The 12,291-nt window shown below is 29.2% G+C and overlaps 1 long non-coding RNA gene and 1 pseudogene across 1 annotated transcript; one reads left to right on the top strand and one right to left on the bottom strand.

The window, feature by feature from the left end:
* Positions 1-6,081: 6,081 nt before the first annotated feature.
* LOC107858364 lies at positions 6,082-7,081 on the bottom strand (annotated as a pseudogene).
* A 2,691-nt stretch (positions 7,082-9,772) lies between these two features.
* Positions 9,773-10,771, top strand: LOC107860453. The gene is made up of 3 exons (XR_001671553.2): positions 9,773-9,915; positions 10,005-10,166; positions 10,256-10,771. It is a non-coding gene; the product is annotated as an uncharacterized LOC107860453 (long non-coding RNA).
* Positions 10,772-12,291: the final 1,520 nt, after the last annotated feature.

Genomic DNA, 12,291 nt, shown 5'->3' with positions numbered 1-12,291 from the left:
AATTTAAAAATATTTAGAAAAATTTATATATAATTTAAAAATATTTTTAAAATGATTTTTTAATTTTTAAAAATATTTTTAAATTTTTTTAAAAAATATTTTTTTCCCTCCCCACCCCACCCCAGCCCGTCCTCACCCCCACACCCCCCAGCCCCTCATTTTTTTCCTCCCTCCTTTTTAATTTAAAATATTTTTAAAAATTTAAAAATAATAAATTTAAAATTGTTTTCCCACCCCACCTCCTCTCCAGCCCCTCCCCTCCCCACCCCACCCAGCCTCCCCCATCTCCAACCCATCCCATCCCCACCCCACCCAGCCTCACCTACCCTCTACCCTAGGCTTCCACCCCACCCCATCCCATCCCCAGCCCACCCAGCCCCACATAATCAGTGGCGGATGTACATGTATTCCAGGGGGGTCATCCGAACCCCCTTCGTCGAAAAATTATACTGTTTTTACATGGTAATTTTTTTTATGTATAAATAATAGAGGCTGAACCCCCTTTGACTAGTCCGTATATGTACTACTGAACCCCCTCACTGAAAATTCTGAATCCGCCCTTGCACGTAACCCCTTCCCCTTCCCTAGCCCCCCACCCCACCCAGCCCGTCCCCATCTCACCCAGCCCCACGCAACCCCTTCCGCAACCCCCCACCCTACCCCAGCCCCTCCCTACCCCACCCCCAGCCCCCACCCTCCCCCAGCCCTACCCAGCCCCTCCCCCAATCCCTCAGCCCCTCCCCACACAATTAATTTAATCGAAATAAAAAAAAAATCTAATTAAATTAGATATATGACCACGCAAAAATCGTGAAATTTTTTTTGTATGAATATACTTGAAACTTCACGCCCATAGGAGTGACTCAATGGTAAGGCTCATAAAGCCTTTGCTTTAGGCCCCCAAAATTTCAAGGCCTCAAAAAAATTAATTGTTAATTGTATAATTTTATTTTATTTTTGATAATATTGAATATAGTGGAAAAAAAAACTATCATCATTCAATAGAAATATTTTAAAATTTTGAACTAAACTACTCAAATCTTTATAACAATAAATAATATGTTTACAATAGGGTGAAAAACATCTCCCCCTCAACTTTACTTTAAAAATCAAATTCCCCCCTCAACTTTAAACAATAAGCATCCCCCCCTTCCCTACCCGTCTTTTGTAAATACCTATTTTACCCTTACACTATTAATCTTTATTTTTATTTACCTCTTTAAAATTATTATATTTTTTATTTTTAATATATATAGTAAATTTTTGTAAATAAAAAGAAAATTATTTTCTAGACAAAAAAAAAGTGAGAAACATATATTAAATATATAAGTTAGTGATGTTCTAAATGAAATAAATAACCATTATATGAAAATTTATTTATTAGTAATAATTAAAACTGTAATATCTATCTATACTAGTGAAAATAATAAATAAAAATAATTTTATAAACATATTCCAATGCATGTAATATAATAACATATAACAAAAATGAAGATATATTTTATACTAAATTAATTCAAAAGTTTATTTATGTTATTAATATACTCCCCATTCACTTTTACCTGTCACTATTTTTCCTTTTAAGGTGAACCTGCATGAACTTTGACTAACATTTTAAGATGTATAATTTAATATTTAAATTTAAATTTTAGATGATTAGAAAATATATGAAAAATGCTATATGTTGCAATCCTACTTCATATTAATAAAATGAAAAAATATATCTTAAAATATTTGTCAAAATTTATGTGGGTTGACCTGAAAAAACGAAAAGTGACAAGTAAAAGAGAATTTAGGGAGTATATCGAAACTCATGTGCATATATATATATGTATGTATGTATGTATATTACACACGCTTACACTTAATACATGTAAAATAAGATATAAGATACAAGGTACCCCTAAACTATATCTGAAGTTGTTATGACACACTTAAACTTTAAAGGGGACCAATTACCACCTAAATTCGTTTTTTGTTGATTTGGCTGTCAAGTTTCTGAATATTTTGTACATCTTTTAGGGGAGACGAAAAATACTTGTGTGTTATCTCTATAAAATAACAATCATAAAAAATAATATTAGCTTTTGTGACAAGTTCATTAAAAAGGTTAAACTAAAAAATTTAAATAAAAGTATATAAATACTTGACTGTTATAAAATAATAAAGAATAAAGAAGAAGAGTAGAGATAATAGAGAGAGAATGGAGAGTAATTCTTATTTCTCTTAAGGGATGAATTACAATGAAACAAAATCCCTAATTAACCTTGGAGTTTGTAACTTTTTCATAAATAGACATACACAATATATGGTAAAGTAGGTATTAACTATATATGGTAAAGTAGACATTCACTATATATAGTATATTTATAACACTCCTCCTTGATTGTCTAATTGATAGATAATGTGTCTCGTTACAACCTTACTAGAAAAAACTCAGTGGAAAAAAAAATTTAGTGAAGGAAAAAGAGTACACATCTCTAACAATACGCATATAGACTGCCGCATTAAAAACCTTATAAGGACAACTCAGTGGGACAAAACCTCGTAAGAAAAAAAGAGTACAACGCGTATTAACTCCCCCTAATGAGAACATCCTTGAACCACCATCTTCAAAGTTGTAATTGAAGGAGATTTGGTGAATAAATCAGCCACATTATCATTTGAATGAATTTGTTGGACGTTAACATCACCGTTCCTTTTGTAACTTATGTGTATAGAAAAGCTTTGATGAAATATGCTTCATTCTATCTCCTCTGATGAATACTCCATTAAGATGTGCTATGCATATTGCATTATCCCTGTATAAAACTGTGGGTATATTGTCACATTTCAAACCACATTTTTCTCGAATAAGATGTATCATGAACCTCAATCATACACATTCTCGGCTTGTTTCATGAATAACTATTATCTCAGCATGATTCGATGAAGTGACTACGATAGGCTGCTTTGTATATCTCTAAGATATTGCAGTACCACCACATATGAACACATAGCCTATTTGAGATCGAGCTTTATGCAGGTCAGATAAGTACCCAACATCAGCATGACCAATAAGACCAGGACTGCAATCTTTAGAATAAAACAGCTTATGTGTTTTATCCCATTTTGATATCTCATAGTAGGAGCAAAAATATACCTTGCTAACAAATTGACTGAAAAGGTTATATTAGGCCTTGTAGTATTTGCAAGATATATGAATGCACCACTTGCACTAAGATATGACACTTCATAACCAGTCTAATTCAGTATATTTCTACTAATAATAAAATAGATATTGTCAAGGTAAAGGGGGAGAGAATGCTTATTATTCAAAGTAGAGGGGGATTTTGATTTTTAAAGTAAACTTGAGGGGGGAAATGATTTTCATAACATTCAAGGCAATGTATTGAAAATGCATGACTAACGTATTATTAACTTGAATCAATCTTTACTATTATAAATAATAATACGGAAAAGGCTCAAAAATATCACTGAGCTATCTGAAATAGCTCAAAAATGCTCCTCGTTAGATTTTTTGCTTAAAAATATTCCTCCGTTAAATATTTGGCTCAAAAATACCCCTCCCTCTAATAAAATTCGAAAAAGGATCAAAAATACCCCTGAACTACCTGAAATGACTAAAAAATATCCCTCTGTTAAATATTTGGCTCAAAAATACCCCTCTCTTTAACGAAATTTCACCAAACATGCCACCTAGATGAAAAAACCCACGTTACTATGCCACATTACCATCCACATGTAAAATGTTAGTATTTTTTAATTATATGACATTCCTTTCTTCTTTATTTTTTTGCAAAGCAGTGAAGCGGAAAAACCAATCTTTTGCTAATTACTTCATTAGTGTTTTAAAAGTTCTAGATTTCACCTTTTCATTAGTGTTTTAAAAGTTCTAAATTTCATCTTGTTATTGTCGTGTTGGATGAGGGACAGCTTGATCTTGATCTGATGTTGACTCGGAGGAGGAGCTAGAATTTTAACTTTTAAGCTAGCAAATGTTGATGTACTAATAATTGAGTTGAATTTACTACATACAAATTCTTTTTCAAAATAAATGAATTCCTTTTAACACTTGTTTAATCATTCGAAATGAATTCATTTTTCTAAATTCAGTTTTAATGAATAATCTTATTATTTTTAGAACAAGTTTAAACAAAAAAATAGAATGATACTTAATATTAATAAATTATTCTTTAATTATGTCATTTATTACGCTTCAATTGCTGTGGATGGAGACACCCTCTCACTCATTTGTTGCTGCTTCTACATATTATCATCTATCCAGTAGTTTACTTTCTCGAGTCATAACTTACTTGTTCCATTTTGTTACCAAAAAGGACTATTATGGAGGTGACTTGTGTTAGAAAACTAATAATGAATATGGTATCTCAAAGGAAATTTTCTAGATTTATTAAAAGAAGGAAAAAGGGTTAAATATACCTCTCTATTTTGATTAATTGATTAATTTTGTCCTCCGTTGTACTATCGAGCCAAATATGCCTCTACCGTTATACTATGGGATCAAATATATCCCTGGTGTTAGCAAACTTCACAAGCATGCCTTCTAATTTAACAAATCTCTCCAAATTGATTGAATTCCTCCAATTCCACTTTAAATTGCCCGTTTTCTCTTTGAAACCAACCTTAATCCACTACCAATTAAATCCAAAACTAATTTTCTCAACTCATTTACTCGAACGAAATCTGCCATTTTCATCAAAGGGTTCAAGCAATATGACGAAAATTTCCTTGTAATTTGTAAACATGTTTTTCCCATCAACAACAATCGCAAATTATTTTCCATAACATTCTATCCGTAATCACCATTAAAGAATTTTTTCTTGTAAAAACTTAAAATTTTGACCCTACTTTAAATTTCTCAATCTCACCTTAGGTTCCATCAAATGTTCTTGTCTAACATTATATGTATCCAATAATGAATGACATTCATCAAGAATCTCGATGATAACTAGAATACTCATTTTCACAGCAATTTCTAAATATCATGTAAAAAAAGCATAAGAATGATTAAACGAGTATAAACAATAATATGAGATATATAAGAGCAAAATTTGATGGTCATAATGTAAAGCATGAGAAACTGATCAGCGGAAAGTGGAGATAAGCGTCGGCAACGAACGTTGAGTTCTCTTTGTCAGAATAAATCGATCTCATAAAACACCCATTAATGATGCGATTAATAGATAGATCAGCGTGTATATACATATTATAAAAATGTGAATCTACATGGTTTCAAGTTTCGACTTTGAGTCTCAATCATTTCAAGCTTCATGTGCCCATTGTTTTAACTCCTATAAATTGAAGAAGGTGATTTTGAGAGGTTTGATAGATGTGGATTAAATTTATTCAACAAATCGGGATCAAATTAAATAGAAAATCGAATAATTTTATGTGAAATGAGAAAATTCAGTCAATTTGGGAAAAATGTTAAACTAGGAGGTATATTTGTAAAGTTAAAGAACATAAAGTTAACCATTTAATCAAAATAGAGGGGGCATATTTGACCCTTTTTCATTAGAACAATGTATGTAAATTTATTTTCTAGGCTATAAGTGCGATTTTACTTCACATAATGAGCCATCAATTTTTTAGATTTTCAATCGTTGGACTATTATGACAATAGTTATGCACCCATTATAACCTCCTAACCATCTTCACTTGTATATTATATACTCCCTTCATTTCATAATAAATGAATTGTTAAATTTTATCACAGATTAAGAAAACGAATTAAAGATATAAATTTAACATAATTTTACATTTTTATCCTTTTTTAAAGTACAGAATCATATTTATGTCATTATTTTTCAGTTGATGGATCCCTTGATTGTCAAATCCTTAAGAGTAAATTTGAAAAAAAAATTTCAATAATTCAGGAACATAAAAAATATTTCAATAATTTATTTATTATGAAATGAAGGGAGTATTATGTTTTTGAAATAACAAAAAAAAAAAAAAGGAAAGCATTATATTGATATTAGGACGTGAATGCACATATGACAGCAGCACTCTTTATTGAGCTAGTACAGTTTGTAATAAAGTAGTTGACCAGCGGACCAACAAGTTCCTCTAATTCACTAGATCAATAACACGATATGATTATACGAATTCCCTATATATTTATTAAAATTCTTTATATAGATCTACGCAGAAGTTACTTGTTTCAGAAACCCCACCCAGCAAGCACTCTGGAACCGCAAATCGATCTCTGAACTTACTTACAGTCCGGCAAAGGAGAGCCACAAAGGCATTTGTTGTGCAAATAAGAGTACACGTCGAAGGTCTGCAACGTTCCACCTTGTGGAATCTGTCCACAAAGCCTGTTATAACTCACATTAAAAAACTGTAACTGTAAGTCTTTCAATCCTTGTGGTAAGCTACCGAAAATCCGATTATGGTTCAAATCCAATGATGTTAAACTCTTAGGGAACTCCACTTTGGAAGATCGAACTCCAATGTGTTCCTCGACAGATCAATTGTTTTGTTCTTCCCATACAAGAAAGAAACATCTCCTTCAAGCTTGTTCCTTGAGAAATCAAGTGTGCTAAAGTTTAAGTCACCTAAAGATCTTGGCACTTGTCCAGTAAGGCTGTTATGGGAAAGGTAAATATCTGGTATTTGTCATTTGAATTTCCCAAATGATTCTGGGATTTGTCCAGTGAGTTTGTTGCGGTCTAAGTGAATAGCATTTAAATTAGGAAGTTGAGAAAGTGATGCCGGTATTGTTCCAGTCAACTGGTTATAGTTTAACTCTAGTAGAGTCAAATTTTTGAGCTGGCTAAGAAAATCAGGTACAGGACCAGTGAGATTAGTAAAGCTGAGTCTTAACTCTCTGAGATTTGTGAGCTTAGCAATAGTAGGTTGAATGGTTCCAGTGAGATTTGTGATGTGATGGAATTGCAAGATTTCGAGTTCATTTTCGTTGCTTTTTTATGAACATCTTACACCGATCCTTGATCCTTTTGTGAGATATATACATATACCAGTCGGCTACGCTGTTCTACCTATTTAATCCATTCTATCCTTAAAATTTTTACGTTTTTTCTTCGCTTGTCATCTCTAGTGTTTGGTGTTTACATTACGACCCAACTAATTGAATCGCGTGTTGCCGGCCCATTAAGATGACAACGCTCCCAATAGTATATTATGTATAATTTTATTATTTAATTAAAATCTTTGCTTTGTTTAATTGATAAATTTTAAATTAGACATGTATTAATATTTCAAGCTGTTTAAACTTTTGTGGCACTAATAGTTAATTATATTCTTTAAATAATTTAAATTTTTAACTATTATAATTTATAATATTTTTTTTCTATTCTACTAATTAGAAGTGACATAATAAAAATATTATAACAAACACTTGAGATATTGTTAAAGTTGTACCATATAAGACGTCAAATTAATTTAATATATAAAAAATTAATTTATTATTTATGTTTTTTTTATTTTTTTATTAAATATTTTTTTTAATACTTAAATGACTTATAATAATTAATTAAGGGTGATATAGTAAAATCACGATTGAAATAGTTGAAGTAGTCATATCATAAATATCTATTTTAATTTTTTATTAAATATTACTTCGTCCGTTTCAAAAAGAACGAACTACTTTTCTTTTTAATCCGTTTAAAAAAGAATGATCCCTTTCTTTTTTTGGCATTAATTTAATTTCAACTTTCCACATGACATGTTTAGAATCATAAGATTAAACAACATTTTGGTATATTTGATACAACTTTAATTTAAGGCCACAAAATTCAAAAGTCTTCTTTATTTTTTTAAACTTTGTGTCAAGTCAAAGTAGGTTATTCTTTTTAAAACGGAGGGAGTATTAATTTTTAATACGTAAATAATTTATAATAATTAATTGAGTAAATTCTATCTATAGTCACTTAACTTCATATTCATTTCGCAAAAATCACTTTTCTTTCATTCATTACATAAAAAGTCATTTAATTTTGCTCCGACCATCATAAAAGTCACTATGGACAGATTTTATAATAATTTCATCGAAAAAATGATATGATAACCTTAATTAGTTCTTAATTTTAATTTAAATGAATATATAATATATTAATCATATATTGACCTTTTTCATATGTGCACGATCCAATTTTTCATATGAATTATTTAATGAGAAAATATTAATTTTTTAATAGATTAAATTATTTAATAAAAATTATTTTCATAAAAAATTAATTAATATTTTTATTAAATATTTCATAATATTACATTTATCGATCAAAAAGATATGTTAAAAAAGAGTAAAAAATAAAATAAATTCTTTAAAATATATAAAATAAAAATACATGTATGATATTATTTTTTTCTAAAATGAGAAAAGATAAAAGACAATGTTTTTTCCAGAAGAATTACATGGAAAATGACCATTTTATAATAATTCATTTCAATCATCGTTGGAATTAATCTTTAGAAGAAATGTGTCCTACTATAATAAGAGAAAGACTTGTTGTTTCTCCATTATTAGCAGACAGATGTCTAATAGAAAACAATTGATCAATGCCTAATCGAAAGGAAGGATGTTTGAGTTGCGGGTCCTGAATTGAAAATTTTGTATTTTTTTAATTAAGCTCATTGAATAAATTTACTTAATAATTAAATTGGCGTTAAGTTTCTTTTCTAGTAAGCTGCGTTGTGGCATGTATGATTTAATATTGATTCTTATAAATTTTACATCATATATAATTTTATTATTTAATTAAAATCTTTATTTATTTGGTTGATAAATTCTGAATTAGGCATATAAAATTATATTTAGATTGATGAAATTTGTATAATAAAATTTTAAGTTGTTCAAACTTTTGTGGCATTGATAGTCAATTATATATTTAAAATAATTTAAGTTTTTTAATTATTGTGATTTATAATAGTTCTTCTTCTATTCTACTAATTAGAAGTGACATAGTAAAATTATTATAACAAAAACTTGTATTTTTGTAAGTGGTCACGTATAAAACGTCAAGTTAATTTAAAATATCAAAAATTAATTTATCATTTTATGTTTATTTAATCCTTTTTATTAAATATTATTAAATTTTTAATACTTAAATGACTTATAATAATTAATTACGAGTGATATAAATAATGATTGAAGCAACTGAAACAGTCATGTCATAAATGTTTATTTTAATTTTTTTATTAAATATTATTAATTTTTAATACGTAAATAACTTATAATAATTAATTGAGTAAATTTCATCCATGATCACTTAACTTTGCATCTGTTACGTAAAAATCACTTTTCTTTCATTCATTACACAAAACTCATTTAACTTTACTTCGACTATCACGAAAGTCACTATGACCAGATTTTACAATAATCACATCAAAAAATAATGTGTCAACCTTAATTAGTTCTTAATTTTAATTTAAGTGAATATACAATATATTATTCATATCTTGACCTTTTCTATATGTGTACAACTCAATTTTTCATATGAATTATTTAATGAAAGAATACCAATTTTTTAGTAGATTAGACTACCTAATGAAGACTATTTTTATAAGAAAAAAATTGATTGATATTTTTAGGGAAAATGCATATCCCCCTAAACTTGTCACTCCAACTTACTTTAATACTTAAACTTGACTGAAATTTATATATCCCCCTTAAAAACTTCAAAGCGTATTATTTTTTACCCCCTCGTGTATCTAACCGGGGCGCGTATTTTCCCATCGAATCAAAGCGCGTTGAGGTCAAAATTTAACACAAAAAAAGAATAAAAACAGAGGCAACAATAATATTTGCCCCAAATTCATTAAGAACCCTAATTTCTCTTCTTCTTCTTTTTTTCTCATCTCTCTCATCTTCAATCAAGCCAAGATTTGAAATTCCTTAAAAAATTAAGACCTTTACTTCATTATAAGGTATAATTCATTTCTTCTTTTAAAAAAATTATGATTTCTTATCAAGTTTTTTCTATTTTATGTAATTTTTTCAAATGAATTCTTTGTAGCACATCATGAGATCAATTAACTTGAATAAGATTTGTATGGGGAAGGAAGATTTTGCTTTGAACCAAGAGGTTCGATGCAATCATGAATTTGTGGTGCCTTTGAAGACATCTTGGAATTCGATAAATTTCGGTAGAAGATATTGGACATGTAATTACTATGGGGTAAAGATAATATTTTGCTCTCATTTCTTTATTTTATTATCCCAACTGATTCAATTGAATTCTGATTTCTTCCTTTTTAATTATGAAAGGGTTCAAGATCTTACAATTTTTGGTATTGGGAGGATAAAGAAAATAATACAGATTCGAGGTCCAAATTTGTAATTCATAAATGGATCGAAAAATTAGGCGAGCTTGAGAATTTAATGGAATCATTTCAATATAACAAGTCTACAACATTCAATGAAGTTGAAAAATTAATTGCAAAAACTTCTGAAGAAGTCAGAAGTTGACAAGCCTAGAGTATACAAAGAAGATGATAATTATGAAGATATGAAATTGAAAAAGCTAGAAGAAGAGATTGAACAGATGAAAGAAAGAGAGAAGAAGTGGAGAAGTAACATGGCTAAAGGAAGGACTAAGGATAATGCCCTCTTTTTCATCGTGGTCTGTTGTTGTTATAGCTACTAGCTATTGGTTTGAAATGATCTACGTAAAGAACGACTCAATAAAATTATCTAAGAATTTGGTGTTGTTAGTTGGTATAATCGTGTGTATCATCCTTTATTTTGAAATGAATTTGATCTTTTGTAATTATTCTTGACTTATTTTTAGTGTAATGTAGTTCTTTATCTCAGCATTGTATTAGAACTTGAGTAAATTTTCTTAGGTCTTGTGGGATGGTCTCTTAGTGTAATGCTTTCTTTGGGATTACAATTGAATGTTGTTGTTTTTATTGGACTGTCAAACATGATTCAATCTAAAGTGCAGACACAGTTGCATCATGATATGATAAAAATAGTAGTCAAAATTACTCATTAAAATAGTACACTCACGGTTGTATGTTTGAACTTGTATTTGAAAAAGTGAAAACAAGTAAAATTTTCACTTTTTTCACTCATACTTCTCTCACAAAATTTAAAAAACAACTTTAATTTATATTCATGGTCAAACATAACTGCAACTTCAAATTCAACTTCAACTGCAAATCTAACTCCAACTTCGAAAAATTATGATTTTAATACCCAAACAGACCCTTAATTTCTTGCTTTGTTTCTTCTCACATGTACATGGAGCGGCTATTCTGGGCTGTATAGCCTAGTGCCCTCTTTCTACTCATAAGTCCAATTTTAAACAAGGGATTACCACATGAAAAATTGAGTGCATCTATACTATGCATTTTGTTGGGCTTAACCCGTTTTATTGGGACCAAAACCAATTTTATTGGGGCAAACCACAGAACTTAAGAAAGTATTTACACAAAATATCATCTGATTTTCTCTCTACCTAATTTTAGCAAACTTACTAATACATTGGATCACTTGTTATACATGTGTCTAATGTATGAGGGAAACATTATTCCTTAATTTAAGGAAAGTGAAATGATTATGTTGCTAACTTTTTCTAAAGTAGTGGACATAATTAGCTAGCTTTGGCCTTCTTTATATGATTCAATTGTTGAGTTGTATTTGAATTTCAAAGGCTATGCTAAGCACCATATATATTTTTTTTTTCTGTTCTTCCTATCTATCATTCAAGATCCTAAAAGGAAAAAACAATAAATTTGTTGTACGTAAATTGTTCAGTTCTATAAAAATCAAAATGAATATTTCCATATTGCTCCAACATTCCGGAATTTGAGGGTTAGAAATTAGTTATGAGTCATACAGAGTGATGCAATAATTGTTTTGAAAAGTATAAGTTTCTTGAAATTGGTTTCTACAATCGCCATGGAATTGAATATCGACGAAGTACGAAAAAAATTCAAACAATCGTATACTTAGAGGTTACCAATTTGTAAGTTATCAAATATTTGTTGGACTTATATTCTATTTTTTTTTTTTTTACTAAATTTCAATATTTTTCAACTTTATCAAATCATAATTTGTTTCGATTTTTGGTTGCATGTTTGTCTTTTATGAAATTAATTGCTTTTGTAAATCCATTTCAGTGTGATAGTTCGACAATATAATTTTTTTCATTTATTAAAAGTCTGATCTTTGTATTTTTTTATTCTAAAGTTGTTAGTTCTTATTCGGATTCTTATTTGGATGCAGGTCTTATTCGGATTCGTGTTTGGTTGCAGATTGATTTTTATGAAATTACCTTCTTTTGCAATTCCATTATA

This window comes from Capsicum annuum, chromosome 2, assembly GCF_002878395.1.
Source record: "Capsicum annuum cultivar UCD-10X-F1 chromosome 2, UCD10Xv1.1, whole genome shotgun sequence".
Lineage (NCBI taxonomy): Eukaryota > Viridiplantae > Streptophyta > Magnoliopsida > Solanales > Solanaceae > Capsicum > Capsicum annuum.
The sequence above is the reverse complement of the archived record's forward strand: the minus strand, read 5'-3'. Positions and strand labels throughout refer to the sequence as shown.